The sequence below is a fragment of the Dromaius novaehollandiae genome, chromosome 24, assembly GCF_036370855.1.
Source record: "Dromaius novaehollandiae isolate bDroNov1 chromosome 24, bDroNov1.hap1, whole genome shotgun sequence".
Lineage (NCBI taxonomy): Eukaryota > Metazoa > Chordata > Aves > Casuariiformes > Dromaiidae > Dromaius > Dromaius novaehollandiae.
In genome coordinates, this window is record NC_088121.1 from 3258435 (window position 1) to 3275246 (window position 16812).

Here is a 16812-nt window from a genome sequence, read left to right on the forward strand (position 1 = left end):
TCCTCCAGAGGCAGAACTACTTTTTAAAGGGCTGCTATCAACCAGTCAAGACAGTCAAACCCACTGGAGAGAAAACAAATGGAAATTGCCAACAGTACAAAGGTACAACAGGAGAAACTTAGTTCAATCACTGCTACGTGGCTTGCCCTAAAAATAAAAATCCTTCTGTTTGATCCATATGAGGTGATGGTGGGAGGTAAGCAATAACAGAGGGAAAAATAATTGTGCACTGGGAAGAGGAAACATTATGATCCATGAGATTTGTTAGATGAAGAGAGAGTGCCGTTCCCCAACCCTAAAAGCTTTATGCTATTTCAGTGGACCATGCCCCTCTCCCTAGGAATGAATGAAGCATCGCAGTCTTCACAACACTTGGTATTTCAAGGAAGGCAGTACCAGTTTCAAAAATTATTCAGCATAAAAGAATATTCCAGGCAGCGCCTCAAACCCATAACATTTAAGTCACTACAGTATAAAGGAGTATGGTCCTGATCTAAAAACAGCAGAGCAGGCTGACACACCACAGATTCTGTGACACAGGCTCAACAGAGCAGTCTAACAGCAGAATGTCAGCCTCAGTTCAGACCTGCCTTGGTCATAGAAACTTGTAACCCACACACTGATAAAACCTTGTTTTCTCTACACACCTTCCCAGCTCTTTACTTAAAGGGATGCTACAGACATCCCTTCTTCAGATTGCCACTGAAATACACAAGCCTACAATAAAGACACTTGTAGAAAAAGCCCTGGAGAAATGCACCATTGCACCTTGCATTGTGAATTTACTAACTGATGCAATATGACATACCAACTTCAGGTGTCAGTTTGCAGAACTGCCAATATACAGCAATCTCTATTGATACCACAGGTCATGGCCAGAAACAAATATTCTTACCAGGTTGCAAGGACACAAATCATCTAATCAGTAGCCCATATTGAGCTGGATCCAAAAGAAAACAGACTCTTTTACTGGTATCATACGCATCAAGCCTCCCTTGGTCCTGCATGTCCATATAACCTGTCTCATAAGAGTTGCAAATCCACCCATCCCACAGCTCTGATCTTACAGTCTAGGACTCCAACAGGCATTAAAGTTACTGTACTTCAGCTGTACACCTGTGATCCTGTTAATGGAGTTATCTCTGCTACAATGCTCACTGATCTGAAGGCTGCCTTCTTAACGTGAATCTTCCATTTCCACACAAGATGGCACCAAATGCATTGCCTTCCCATCTAATCTGCAGGGGTGGTAGGTGATGCAACACAACAGGAGTAAAGAACCGTTCAAAACCTTTACAAGAGGCATTAAAATGTGCATGCAGTCTAAGTCTTGGCAGAGACCATTATTATTTACTTCTTAAGCAGAAATGCTTCACACATTAAAACAAACATTCCTGCTCCTTCCTCAAAGCTGTTTGGGCCATAATTGTTCCAGGCAAGGGCAGGTACAGCTGCCAGAAATGATTCACAAGGAAAAATGTCAGCTTCCTATTGGAGTTTAAAGTAACTATGAACAAATAGTCCATCATGAAACACAATCACATTCCAGAATCATGACCTAACATTCTTTCTTAATCTACTATAAAACACAAAATAACAGTCCAGATATGATTATCAATACGGTCTTAGAAATTATAGTAATATATAACTGGAAGAAATGGAAAATAGGTTGGTGCCTTCTGTCCACAATATTTTAGTTGCAAAAATTGTTGCAACTTTCTGCTAATATTCAGACTGCCTTGTTGATAGCAGGTGCTCTAGAAGCAGCCTGAAATCTGGCTCATAAGAGGCAGAGGCTGCTACTGCAGTGGATACACAGTAAACAGAACTGAACAGTGGTATAAGCAAAATGACAAAACCAGTGCATGTAACTTGGATATCAGATTATTTCAACAGTATGGTAAACAGAGGAAGGTGCAGGTGTTGTTTTTTTAAACATAACAGCCAATGACTTTTTTTCTTTTTTTAAACAGAGATATATTTTGCAGTTAGAATCGTCTTCTTGAGTGAATTACCTCCACCTTAGAGAGCTTTGCCTGTCCTAAGGATGCTTCCTTGAGCATTGTCCATAGCAAACACAGACTGTGCACTTTTGCAGAAGAGCAGCACAACGTTTGCAAAGCTCAGACTTTCATGTTCGTCTAGACCTCCTAATTTCTTAACATCATTTATGAACTCACATGGAGACAGTTGCAATAGAACTCTTATTATGGGGTCTTTTCTACAGTGGCTCACTTTAGCCTAAAACACCCAGCGTTCCCAACTGATAATTCATAAGTCCCACAATAAGCTGTTATACTAAGCATTTTGGAAAATATTATCATCCACCTCTTATTAATTTCAACATGACTTTTCCGTCTCCCTGGACCCAGCCTGTTTTTTTGGATATTGTATTATATCTATACTGCAGAATTGGATCAGCAGTATCCAACATCTACCAAGGAGGTCAGGCTATCTACTCATTTTCTTACTCTTGTTCCAAAAGACAGTTTGTCAAGGAACACAGAATAGAAGTCTGCTACAAAACTCCAAAATTGATTAAAAAAACATGATCCTATGGAACTGGCCCCAGCATATCAGAACAGGAGAAATCCCTGCTCTGCTCTGACTGAGAGATACTGATCAGGCAGAAAGGTTTCCAAGAGAGTCATCACCGTGCCAGAGCCTAAGTAAGCCAGAGCAATGGCCTTGTGGGGAAGTGCTTACTTGACCTGGACCTCCTGCCATTAACCCTTGTGGGCTCTCGCCACCACCATGTCTGCTATGCGCCAAACCAGCAGCACGAAAGCCAGAGCCTGAACCTTGTTTTCCTTCTGCCAGCCCCATCCAAGTGGGGTAACCTTTGCTTGTCTGAGACAGGGATGTGGGGCAGCCACACCCTGGGAGCGATGAGAGCCTGAGACAAGGAGCAACAGTGCCCACCGAAGGGCAGCCCCACATGGCCTCCCTCTGTGCTCCCACACACACTGCTGCAGGAGAACAGGGCCGAGCTGCAAGCCGTCCGCCCAGTCATTCCTGCGGCACCACCTGGGTTACTCGCAGGTGGGGAGTGGGCATGCTGTCACACCAGCCTGCAGACAGACAGCTGGCTGCTTGGCACCCAGCACCCCATGGAGGCACTGTGGGTGGCCACCACCACAGCTCCAGGCAGGCAGGGTCTAACACCTGGACCCTGGGCAGCTGAGAAGCCGCAGCTTCCATGGCAGTGCTCGCCTCAGGCAGGGGCCGCTGGCTCACCACAGCGAGGAGTGCAGGGCAGACGCAAGGATCTGGCTGCTAGTTTCACCTCCTGGCAGGCGGCCCTCAGCCCGCCCACCCGCTCCACAGGCACAGCCAAGGGAACACAATGTGAGTAGGGACAAGCGGAGAGGTTCCCAGGCAGAGACGGCTGCTGCCCTTCCCATCCTTGCCAGTGGGCTACCCTGGGTGCCATGAGCCCAGCGCCATGGTCAGGAGGCAGATGTGCAGCCTGCTTCTCACTCCAACACCTGCCCTGGAGAGCCCCCTCCCAGGCTCAGAGGAAAGGGAGGACCCAGGGACCGCCCTGCTCAGGGCCCTCGGGTGATTTGTCTCCCTATCCCCCGGAGTGAGTTGCAGGGACCCAGTCCCAGGGCTGCAAGCACAAGGAAGCAGCTCACTGAGGACGGGGGAAGATTCAAGCTAAGTGTGAGCACAGAATCTCCCTCTTCCAGCGCTGTCATTCAGCGCAGGCAACAACAGCAGCAAGTTTTTGCACCTAAAACAACAGCATAGGCTGGTTCAGCTATGAGACTCCAGCCTCTTTCCCTCCAGCCATGAGCTGAGCTAAAGGCTGCACTTCCTCCAGATAGCCCAGGCAGCCACTCAGGACCAGATTCTCTCCCCTTGCAACTATTTGCATCAGGCCAGGAGTGACTGAGTGAGTGAGTGAGCAGCAGCCTCGTTTGGTCCTTCATTGCAGACAGCACTCAAGACAGTCCTAGCTCTATTCTCTAGACTCCTGGAGACAGACATGTGCTTGTAGGTCTCGGTTTCTTTGGAGAATGGCCATAGTGAGCATCATTTATTTTTATGCTTTAAAAGTGGTGAGCACTGCCCAGACAACCATGACCACAGAGCCAGACCATGCACAACTTCCTCACAGTTATGCTTTGCTCCCTCTTTAAGGCTCTCACTAACATGCATGTTCTGAATGCAACAGTGGTAGGCCTTTGACTTAAACATGACTATGCAAGTGGGTATACTGCGATGGAACATGAACATGGACTGCCAAACAAGTGAAGTGAAATCCTCATTTTGATGAACTCTGTGTGATTTGGACAATCCTCCCAAGAGTCAAGATTTCCTCTATGAATTCTCATTTAGGGATAAAAAATACATAACTTCACTAGGAGGAAAAAAATGGGCAGATCAACATTTCTTGAAACTCAATATTTGTTTATTCAGTATTTATTTTGTTCATGCTGCCCCTGTAGCACCACACTGTGTAACTATAAACCCCCTTTTCTGCAAAACCTTTTGCACATAGCGTATAATGCAATAAGTAAGAGAATTAAGCTTTGACATTATCAGCACAACTCAGAGGTAGAATAAGCTTATTTCAATCAGAAGAGGAGTTTCTAAGGAGTTTTACAGCAGCCCCATTTTCTGAAGCCTGCCCCCCCAGCCCGAGTTCCTTTGTCACACAGATAGTAAAACAGCAGCACAGAAAAACTACATAAGGCCTTCAATTACTAAATTAATTTGCAGCAAACTGGGAGTTAATCTAATCCCAGTTATCTCCATAGTCTATCATTCTCTGCAAAACAGAAGTAGAAGAAGTAGTAGCAGCATAGTAAACTGGCACTGACAAGATTCTTCTATTGAAAAGCACCACAAAGTGTTGAAAGGACTAGGAGAACAGAGTATAACTAAGACAATTATAAACTGCTCTCAATACAAATCGATATTTGCAAGCAGCAATAATCTGATGAAATGGATGCAAATGTTTACAGGGATCACTAAAACGGACATTGATCCTTTTGGATCAGGGCTGACAGAATCAGTGCTGATGAGTACTTAACGAGCAGAACAAAGGTATACCAGGGATATTCAAGCTGTGAATTTTGTCAGCAAAGGAGTGGATTTATGTTTCAGTATTTGGTCCTCAATTCACCTCTTTCAGGAAAGAGGGGAACATACAGGCAGGGCCAAGGTTTTGTGCATAAAGACACCATTCACCTGACATCAAAAAAATCACTGCAAGCCAGTTAGCTCTGTCAAGACAAATGTCACCTGCTTTATCCTTATTTGATCCCAGTGTAGACTTGGCAAACTTCATAAAATATTTACTAGCTTTCAAGAGACACGTAGCACACATGGCCTGGAACTGAGCATATGACCAACACTGTGTGTCAGCAGAAATCCAGAATAACTTCACTGTAGTGAAAGCAGGCAATCAGAATGATGTTGCTCATTCTTCAGGAGACAGTTCAGCAGCAAGATTCCAAAAGACACTGTGGTGACCTTGCTGGCCTTCCTGTTCAGTTCAGTGGGATTCTGCACAAGAACAAAGGTCTGCAATTCAAGTCAGGATCCAAAGGGATTGTTCCCAGCCAGCCCAGGCAGCAAAGAGACACCTGACTCACTCAGGACCAATTTTTCCAACCATTCTTTTATTAATAAGCCTCTGAAGTGGTTCCTAGTCACTCTAAGTATTCTATTTTAAGCTCTCCACAAATACACACACATTCTAACTGCTCGTTTCCGAGAGAACTGCAGGGACATAGCATCATTAAAAAAAGTCATACCAAGCCATTAAACATGTAGATTGATCAAGTACTGCTAAGGTAAAGGCTCAAGATTTACTTTTGTGTCATTAGTCCTCTCACTGGAAAAATAAACAGAGATTCAAACATGTTAGATGTAATGTGTAAATTAAGCTAACACATCTCCACTGGCTTATATTGGCTTAAAAACTTTTGCTGTGGCTGTGCAGGCTTTTGACCACACTGTTTCTGCACTACACTTCACAGGCATTTGTCCTACAAAAATAGGATTTGATAGGATTTTTCCCTTCTCTGACAGAAGCACTGCTTCTGTGAAACCAATACAAGTTCAGTAGCTAACCATCTTGCCAACGCTTTCCTACACAAACAAGTTTTGCCTCTAATTGCCCTACCTGAAAAATAGAAATAAATACTTCTGTGTTAAAGATTCTCTACTAATAAATGACAACTAGGATCAAATACCTCTGGCCAGGGATTAAAGCTAAGTTAGTCATTACCAAAACTAGTGTACAAGCCAATAAACTCAAATTCAGGCTTACTCCTCATTTCCTTCCCCTCAGCAAGCGGCAAGCTCCCGGGACACCACAGCAGCAAATACACATGTGCTCTCACCAGCAGAATCCAGTATAATTTCTCCCAAAGATAATTACACTTTCCACAGATAAATATGTTTACTATAAATGACAGCAAACCAGGCAACCATCAAGACCCACAGCAAATAATCCTTTGACTCACCAGCACATGAGGTTGCTCTTGAGGCTTTTATTGCATTCTGGATCTCAGGTGAGATTAGGGGTCATTATTGCTGCCAGCTGGCTGTGGTGCTCTAGGTATGGCTGCCCCATGTGACTACAAGCTAGGAGGAGGCCCTGACTCCCAGCACTCCACCTGAACTCTGTGTGTACTCAGTCTCCAGTTCTGAGCAGGGGCCCTGTCTAGAAACTAGCCTGTTCCATGGTATGTTATTATCCCAAATCCAGCTCACTCAGATTCAATATTCAGCTCCAGCACTTGCAAATGACTATTCTCGAGTCTTCTCTCCTTGTCTTCTCTGAACTTTTGCTTTCAACCTAAACCATTCTTATTTGGCCCCAGAACTCCTCGTATGGAAATACATGTTCTAATTCTCTCCAACTTTTCAAGATGGAGTTTACCATCTAGTCCTCAACTCAGGCTGTCGCCTGCTTTCACGCAGCTCCCCTACTACTCAGACAAAACCCTTGCCTTTTTAGCAGGCCTCTTCTAAGCAGCTCCCTGGTAAGAGTGCCTTTGGGCTGATCTGCTGTTTGTTCTAACTCTTTGCTCCTTTCACACACAGCAGCCAAACCCTGTTTGGAAACTTTGTTCTTTGCTAAAACTGTGGCATAAACTGCTAAAAACAAACCCTGTCTGAAGTGCTGTGCAAATCATTGCTATATCTACATACAAGTCTTTCATTAGCACTCAAACGCCTGTTTTAAGAAAAGCCAGCAACATATAAGCAACATATCAATCATTTACCTCACATGTAATTAGCACATAATTTTTAAGAGACTCTGAAAAACCCTCTTTACTCCAATTGCCATGTAGTGCATAATTTTCCAGGTACTACTTTCTCTTGTACCAGCTGCAGCCCTGGAAGCATGTATGATCAACTGTCCATTCTATGCAGGCGCACAAAAGGCCTCTACCTAAACTATAAACTGGCATTTCAATGAAAACCATTTACGGGCAAAAGTTGGTGTCAGATTGTGATTGTATCTGGAATTCATAAGTCAGCAAGTGCTCAAACCTCCCTGAGGTATAAGATGTGCAGGCATGCGCTTTGCTAAACAACACCCAGACAGCAAAACTTATGACTCAAAACTTTCTCCCTCTGTCTTGATCTGCATGAAACCAAATAACCTGAGTTTAACTGCATGCTAAAATTTTGTTAGTTGGGAGAAATTCAGGATAGACTGAGACTCTGCATGCAAATGAGTCAGGAATACCACATTCTATTGTGATAGTCTATTTTGGGATTTATTTTTTTCTTCAGCCTAGAGTTTACTGCTGATACTTTGTTGGCTAGAATGAAATGTCAAATTGTCAAAACATTTGTGTCTCACTGATGTTTTTTCTATCTAGATAAAAAGAGTTAACACAAGTTACTTACGTGATGGGACAACAGGAACTGTCTTGTAAATCCATAGATATCAAAATGCATCTCACAGGAAAGAGGGGAAGGGCTTTACTGGATCTGGGAATGTTCACAAACATGAAAAATACAGACGGGTCATGAGAAAAAGACTGACTTTAGGGTACAGACTTCTTCCACAATGCACACTTCCTGTGGTGTCTTCCTATCAGACACTGAACTATTTATCACTTGTATTTCTGCTCATTTTCACTGGTTTTGTGCATCCTGTGGTCAAACACAGCAGGGGCTGGCTGTAATGGAAACAAAAGGCTACAGGGAATATTTCCATCTCTCTTTTAGGAATGTTTATTCTAGTATCTGTTGTGCTATTCTAATTTACACAAAACCCTACTAAAACATCACAAGTATATTTTAATATTAAAATCATAATACGATAAAGATTTTTTGCTTTCAGAACAGCTGTTTCAATACATTATTAATTCACAAAAATTTGGGCTCTAATACTACCTTCAAACACAGCACCAGTACCAGTCCCGTTTCTTGCTGTGGAAAAACATGCAGTAAGACCCACTTTATTGTTTTCCAGATCTGATTCCACATACAAAGAATGGCACTGTCAGATCAGGTCTTTGTTTATACACTGAGACTGTAGAATGAGGATGGGGTTGTAAACTTAAGTAAGCAAGACTTGGACTTCTTAGGAAGGACTTGCTTCCAAGGAGGAAAATTTGCAGATCAAAGCAAGGGACTGGCAAATCAAAGCCAATCACTTCCATGTCACGAAAGAACTGTAACAATATCAGCCCAAGCTCAGAAAAGAAAAGGAATGGACCCCAATCCTGACAACACTACTCCTCTTTGGAACAGCCATCTGATTCTAACTAAATAAGAAGAGAAGCAATGAAAACCTCACTATCAGAGTCTCACCTCCATTTTGTTAAGGCCAGACTTTTGAACAACTAAGTAATGGGGTACCCTGGGGAGAGGTACCTTAGTGAAACTTGACAGAACATGCTATCATCCATCTGAACATCTAGCCCTATTAGTAACAGAGCCGAAGAAATGACTCCAGCTGAAACACAGTTCTGAAAAGATACTGTGTTCTTTTTATCCTGGAAGAGAAAAGAACTAGAGATCAGCAATACCTGAGTTTTCATGGCACCTATCTCACCTTACACTGCTTGATACCAGCACTTTTAAAGTCCACTGAGGTCCCTTCTCCATTTTGGAGACAAAAGTAGTTTCCAAGGCTTGATCTGCTGCAGCTAACACAAAGACGTCTAGAGAGAATTCACTCGCTGCAAGTCCACAGTACCTAGTCACGGCACAGAAAAATTCTTAGCTCCCAGTGCTAGCAGAGATTTTAACATAGAAGAACGATACCATCTCAGCCACTATGTTACACATTTATCCATTGCCAATTAGACTAACACCGTGAAATTCCCCCTCAGCCCACCAAAAGGATTTGCAGAACTGGATGAAGCGCATAGTTCAGTACTTCAGTGCTAAGCCCTGAGGTCTCAGCAGCGCTTTGTTTCACAGCTCACCGATGATAGGGATATTTTTCCTTGCGCTGTCAGGATTTCTGCTTAGCCTAAGTTTTGCAAAATGGTGTCACTGGCACAGAATGGGAGAGAAGAGCAGATGACATTTCTGTGTGTTAAATATCAGTATTAGACTAGAATGAATCTATCTAGGCAAAAACCAACATCCTCATTCAGAACTGTGACACAGAAACACTCAGCGATTCATCTGAGACAGTCTATGGCAGAGCCAGAGGCAACAGATTACACTAATACCAGCGGAGTTACTCAGTCCCAAGGCCATGCCTCCTTCATACTAAAAAATACATAACCAGAAGAAGAAAATGCATCCTAGCAAACAGAAATTGAGGAGCATAGGACCTATCACTTTCCTCAGGGAAAAGGGAGATGTCTATGTTTAACAGTTTGCATATACTGGATTGTGAGGAGGTAGCACTAGGAAAAACTGACTCCACAGCCCCAAAAAATCACCACCCCCACATGCTTCCAGCTGGTGAGATGGTACCCAAAAAATCCTGCAGGGTTATCTTCTATTCTCTGTGTTCCAAAAGCTAGACTTCTTGGACTTAAATACAAATTTGGTGCTGAGAGTTCTTTGTCTGTTATACTTTATTGCTGTTAAGTCCTTTGTACTTTTAAGACTAATCAGATAAAGAATACTCCCTACATTCAGATCCAGGACCACCACAACTGAAACCTCAGATAGGAGCCACATTCCTTAATTTTCATTACAGATCAGATTCAAAAGACCATTCAGCTTGAATATGGCTGAAGTCTCAAGAAACATACTAGTCAGAACATTTCTTCCAGTGGAGTGTGAAGTCATGCATGAAGAGCTTGTAGTCTTTTAGAGCTGTCAAATCAGAACTATGAGGTGGCCTTGAACCCCAAATTCTCACTTTACCCAAACTCCAACTTCAAACCACCTGTGAGGACAAGAGATGCAGAGAAATGAACCTGCTTCCAAAACCAAGCACTCATCTGCATAGCCTCAGTCCAAACTGCTTTGCCACCAAGCTCTATGTACCAAAAGGAGATCTTTGTCGGTGACAAGCAATAATAAATAAGTGGAACAAAAAGTGGCACTATCAGCCACACTGTTTACCAGGAGCAGAGATACAGCACAGTATTTTTAATGAGTCAGCTCAACAGTGACTAATGGATTAGACCCAGGAAATAAACTGGGTTGTGCAGCAGGTCAACTTTTGCTCTAGCCAGGACAAATGCAAACAGAACCTTCAGGAAACAACAGTGACCAACCATAAATAAACAGTTGTCACAGGCTTCCCACAACAGAAGTTGTGGTATACCACAGAAAGGCCAAATACCACAGAAAGGCCAAATACCGTTTGCCACCTTAGGTCTAGTTGAAATTCAGATTTACAAGACACTAACCGTCAAATACTGCAAAACATCTAGTCCCCTCTACTAACTTTTACTGAATGCAAAAAGCTCTACAGTTTAAATTGGTGGGATCAGTGCACATCTATTCACTGGAAAATTAAGAATGATAAGTCGAAATCCAGAATGGGAATCTAGTGGAGCTCTCTTTCATTACATCCCATAAAATAATTGCTCATAAGCCTGATGAAATTTCCTTCTGGCGTTTTCATGAGCTGTGTTCTTTTCAGAAGGGAGAAAAACATATCAGCTCCAGTCATTTGCTTTAATTGGCTCTGACAGCTTGCAGATTGGATCCTCAAGCCCTAAAAAGCTCAGTAGCTGGGGCTGATCAGAACCCACTTTTTGTCAATTACAGATTTCAGAGTTATGTTTACAACACATTTCATTTTTTTTTTTAAAGACACTCCAGAAGCATTTTTTTTTAGTGATTACTTGCTACAGTTGGAACTAGGATATTTTTCACTTGATACAGAAATAATGGTATTTTAAATTTTCCATACTTTCCATGGAAGATCTCTGTGGCATATGAGAAAACTCACAAGCACTGCATTGAGCAACCCCTTCCCTTCTCCAGCCAAGAATCCCTATCACTTTTCTGGCCACTGGCATTAAGAGACACATGGCAACCAGCTGGCATCCACCGCACTGGTTAGCAGGACTTGTCCTTTCTCTGCTCTAAGAGCAGATCAAGAGGTTTAAGTCTAATCTGTCCAGACATGCCTTTGGCCAGAGAGACATCAGCTGCATAGCAGCAGAATAATTGAGCAGTTATCTGTTGCTTTCCTTCCTGGTACTTAAAAAAGGCTTGGGGGTCAGCATGTACACCAATTCACTTACAAGTTTGCATATTTTGGAAGTACAGACGTTATCTTTCAGCTCTGGATAGCTGAGTACTTTAAAGAATGCAAGAACACTTCAAAGATGGGAAATGGATCCGTGGTTATATAAGGAATTGGTGGCAGGGCCAGGAATGAAGCCCACATATCCTAGCTCAGAGTTCTGTACTCTGAGCCTTAACCATACTAGTCACACTCTAGAACCTGGCTCTTTGTCCTCATACAGCTCCCCAGGGAAACAAAGGGAACGTGTCACCCATGATACAGTTTTTATTCTTGAATTTCTTAGAAGCACATCAAGGAATGTGGATTTTACTATCATGCTAGCACGTACAACTTCTTTGTTGCCGTATTCCCCATACAGCTGGTCTAAATGCTAGAGGATTTGGTCCCTGTCCTGGGACATACTGAATACACACTCTCGCAACAGGGGGAGCTGAAATACTTAAATTCTGTGAGACTCAAGAAATGAGAGAGACTCCACTTTCTCACTACTACTTTAAAGGAGAGAGGAATATCCAATGATATGTAACCCACAGGAAGAGAATAATTCTAAACTGCTAAGATTATACACAGAACATTTTTGTACTATTCAGACAGAAAAAATGTTCATGTTGATGCAAGCTCTCTCCCTGCCTGCTTTTGCACAGCACAGATGCATGTCTCCCTCTCACCATTCTAGCTTTGGTTATTTACCTGACTGAAGCTAAGTACAAACACACACCTACCCATTTCTGTAGGAGAACGGCTCTCCATTGCTCAGGAGCTGTAGCTCTGATAAGAATCAAAACTACAAAATAGGTATGCAGTTTCTTTACACCCTCAAGCAGTAGCCACAGTAACAAGAGATATACCACAAGTTTGAAGTAAAGGAGATACTCTACAGAAGACTAAGAAAGATAGGAGCTTTTAAGTTCTACCACCTGCAGGCAAAATGAACAGGTTTAAGAGGCCTGTATTTTGACAGTGATGAACTCCCAAGTGACCTATTGATGTTACTGGCTCACAACTCTTGGAGGAAATGGTTCAGTATTCTCATTGGGCATGAATGCAAAGCATGATCTTTATTTGATTAAGCCCTGCAGGTTCCAGAGAAAATCGTGCAGGAGAATCAGGAAGGGCAAAATAGGCTTCCCAGGTTGGGTAAGGTGCTAATTGCCCTAGAAATATACTTCTCTCAATGAAGACAACGTCCCACCAAAAGGCTAGGAGGGGCGTGAGGAGGGAAAAAAAAAAAAAGAGAGAGAAAAAGAAGAAAAACAGAACAAAAAACCAACAGAAATCCAAGGTGTTCTTTCCTGCTAATGGCAACCTTAATAATATGACCATTTGAACAGTATGGAAATTGCATGTTTTATTAAGGTACAGGGGAAGGAGCAGTGTGAGCCAGTAACATGATTTGACCTGATCACACCTTAAACAGAAGGAGCAAAAGGGGGGGAAAAGCAAGAACAAAAACCACACAAGACTTATGGGGTACTCCAATCAGAGTTTCCAATGAGAATGCGCTGAACCATGCATTGGTCTTCTTGTGAGCACATTTGCAATGCTCTGTCTTCCTCCCATGAATCAGAATCCTTGAAAAACAAGTAAGACTCAGTTTGTCTGCTCACAGAGCTCTGCATTCTATTCCTGCAACCAGGGATCCCTGGAAAACAGCATCTCAAAATAAAAGGGCATGATCAGTACTGTCACAAGTGGTATGGCCATTCAGCATGATCCTGAATTCTGCAGGGCCCTAGGAACAGTTCTATATCAGAGATGATGAGAAAAACAAACAGATGAAATGGGAATAGGCAGTCATGGAAACATGACCTAGGAACAGCTGAATTATCAAGTTGGAGAAAACCTTCAGCCAAACCATAGGCAACTAAGACTGGTCTCTGCAGGAAATCAATATTAATGTCACATGAATGCAATGCAGGAGATGAACTTGTTTCAGAGGTAACTGCCATAGCTCAGATTAGCCGACTGTGGTCATGTAGCCACAGACTTGCCGATCAAGATAGCTCAGAAAGCCATGAATGTGATCCTTTCCAAACAAAAATGGAAAGAGACAGTTTCAAGCACCAAACCCGCAGTACTTCCAGTTTTTGCAACTTCTGAAACATCCATCAAAGCTTTAGCAGAAAGAGACTACGTTGCACACACTCCCTCTTCAGTTGCCACTGTATGCTGACCATTAGCAAGAGATACTAAGCAAAAATAGTAGCTCTTGGGAAATAATACAATGTTAGCATGGAATACCCATTCTTCAGAAGAATCCTAGCAGTGGATTAAGGGCCACCGCACATCAAAACAGGAGAATAGGAGGTTCTTTATGCACTAATTGGGCACTGGGCTTTCACAGTCACGGAGCTTCAAATATGTAAAGAAATAAGCATTCAAAATAGGTATCAATGCACATAAAACAATATACCAGTATCATAATAAACATACCAGTATCATAATAAACAAAGAACTAAGCCTACCCAAATATCATACGATTCTGAAGATTCTTCTCAGGCAGTGACTCCAAGAGGTGCGCTATGTAAGAGGAACGAGAAGGGAAACACATGTACCCAGTTGAAACCTAAAAAGAAAATTATTCGAGGAAACAGAATTGGTGGTGACACTGTTAGATGATAACTAAAAAATTTTGCTTTTAACATATGTTGCAGGCACACTTGCAAGTCCTAAATGAGTTCATTATATCTTTCCACCACAGATACAGACAAGAATAGCACGGAAAAGGCGCACGAGGTATGCAAGACACATCAGAGCTGGGACTACAGCGTAAGTCACTTGACACCCAATCCACTGCCCTATTTGTCGGCTGCCTCAGGGAAGAACTTCTTGAAGGGACCCATCATCCATCCAACAGATGTTAGCTGCGAAGCTCAGAACAAGACAGAGACCTTGCTACCTCTGCCAAGGCTACTGAAGCATTCTCTGACTTCAGTTTTCAACCTAATACATGGCATCATTCCAATCATAATAATGTGGGTTATTTACAGTAAATAAATCTCTTAACAATTCATCCACCTATATCCCAAAAGCATGGGCAAACAATTCAACAGGTAACCAAGAAGATAATTGGGATGGGAAAGGAGCTATAAGGATGAACAACTGCATTGTCCTTCATAGGAAGTAGTTTTACAAGACCAAAGAGCAGTTAACCAGAGGAGAAAAAGAAGGGCATCCCATTCAAGCTAAGTAAATTCCTCCTACAGCAACAGAGAAGTGCAGAGAATTTAATGAGGCTCTTAGCCAAAAGTGGAGAGAGATGAGTAATAAAGCCAAGATCATGTGACTTCCATGAAGGCAAGCCGGAGATCACTTGTGTCTAAGCAAGCTAGACATTAGAATCTGTTACAGTCGAGAAAGCAAGTTTTGGTATTGAGTGTCTGCAGGCAAATCAAACCAAACGTAGGCAGTGCTTTCAATGTGTCTATACCATCCTCTCTAGGTTTAAGTTTGGCCCTTGTTTCTGCTACTCTCTCTCTCAGTTCAGAGAACTTCAAATATTATAGAAGCTCAAGACATGGGGTGGGGGCAGGTGGGAGCAGCACGTGCTTCAATTCTGATATCCAGAATATGGCACAGGCCCCAGTGAAACAGAATGCCCAACAGCAATCACTCCCAGTTTTTCCATGCTCAGGTTTCACCCCAGCAAGTAAGGGCTTACCTGCAGTACCTATTTCAGAACAGGAAATTATCCACATTTATACCCTCTGGGACAGCTGGGACCAGTCATCCAGAAGAAAATAAATAAAAATGGAGCAAGAGCAAGCAGACACATCCCACTACAGGCGCAAGCTTGGCTAAACGCGGTGGAAAGAGGACTTGCCATTTAGAGCAGACCTACTTCCAGCTTATCTCAAAGAAGAGAAGGAAATAAGGACACATACCCAACGAAGCTGAGAGGGAGCAAAACTCACAACAACCCTTCAGAAAACCACTATCTTTACAAAGGACTGTATTTGTTTCCTTCCCTCACTCCTTCTTGGCACAGGAGCCTGAAAAGCAGACCTACTATATTGGCTCAGGGAAAGAGCATAATATCTGAGAAGTAGCTCAGGTGGGCACCATCATTGTAGACAGCCAGTCACTTGGTCTTTTACCAGTCAAGATTTAGGCCACATGAGACATGAGTTCAGCCTCAGCCACTCCTCTGGGAACTGCAGGAGCAGCCGGCGCAGCTCAAGCCCGGCCACAGGACTCCCCTGAGCCCGCCCCGGCAGCACCCCGTGCCCGCCCGGCAGGTCAGGGGTCGGCGCCTCTCCACAGTCCCGGCAGCAAACCCCGCGGCACAGTAGCCCGTGCACCCAGCCGCCTTAGGGCCCCCGCCCCGGCGGCGACAGCCGGACGGCCCCCAGAGACTTCCCCAACCCCCGGCACAGCCCGGGGGCCGCGAGAGCCCAGGGGCCCTCCGGGGGCCGCGAGAGCCCGGGCCCGCGCCTGCCGGGGCCGCCACAGAGGCCCCGCCGCCCAGGCCCTGAGGCGGCCTCGCACCCCGCCGCAGCGGCACCTCCAGCCCTCGCAGCGGCGGCCGCGCTGGCGCTGCCCAGCCCAGCCCAGCCCAGCCCGTGGCCGAACTCCCTCCAACGTTTCGCCTCTTACCCAGCGGAAGCGGCCGAGGAGCCGGGCCGCAGCCGACCTGCCCCGCCAGTGCTGCAGCGGCGCCGCTCGGCCCCGCTGCCCCGGGGCCGCCCGCGCGCCCCGCCCAGGCCTCTCGGTGCCTGGTGATAGCCGGCGGGGCATGCTGGGAGAGGTAGTTCCCTGCCGGCCGCCTCACGGCGCCCGCTGGGCGCGGCCGACTGCAAGTCCCGTGAGGCTGTGGGAGGCCCCCGCGGCCCCGCCCCAGCCCGGCTGGCGCGAGGGGGGGCTCGCAGAGTGGGGCGGTGTGGCCGCTGGGTCTGGCCGAGGGCAGCCCTGTGGTGGCGGTGTAGTCGGCTCCGCCCCGGGCTTCGCCGAGGGGCGGCTATCGCTCTGCCGCTGCAGCCCGTCTCCCTCAGCCGGTATATGTCCCGTCGCTGCTTGGAGGTGGAAGGGGGGCAATGACTGTGCCACGGGGTCCGTCTTGGCCCTCCGGTCTCTCTGTATTGTCTGTTTTGTGTTTCCAGTTTGATTGCTTTGTGGCGTTGAGGATAAATAGGATCGTTTCCTGTTTTCTCTGTGCA

The 16812-nt window shown here is 44.7% G+C and overlaps 1 protein-coding gene across 8 annotated transcripts in view; it reads right to left on the bottom strand.

Moving 5' to 3' along the window:
* The window catches only part of MIB2 (MIB E3 ubiquitin protein ligase 2), a 143365-nt gene extending 126960 nt beyond the window's left edge, over positions 1 to 16405 (bottom strand). For 5 of the 8 annotated variants that reach the window (XM_064525452.1, XM_026096560.2, XM_026096557.2 and 2 more), the window contains exon 1: positions 16253 to 16405. The gene's annotated coding sequence lies outside the window, so the exon portion shown is untranslated. Of the gene's footprint in view, positions 1 to 7881; positions 7966 to 14121; positions 14223 to 16252 lie in introns of all 8 variants that reach the window. The other 3 variants (XM_064525448.1, XM_064525450.1, XM_064525449.1) reach the window with 3 other exon arrangements.
* Positions 16406 to 16812: the final 407 nt, after the last annotated feature.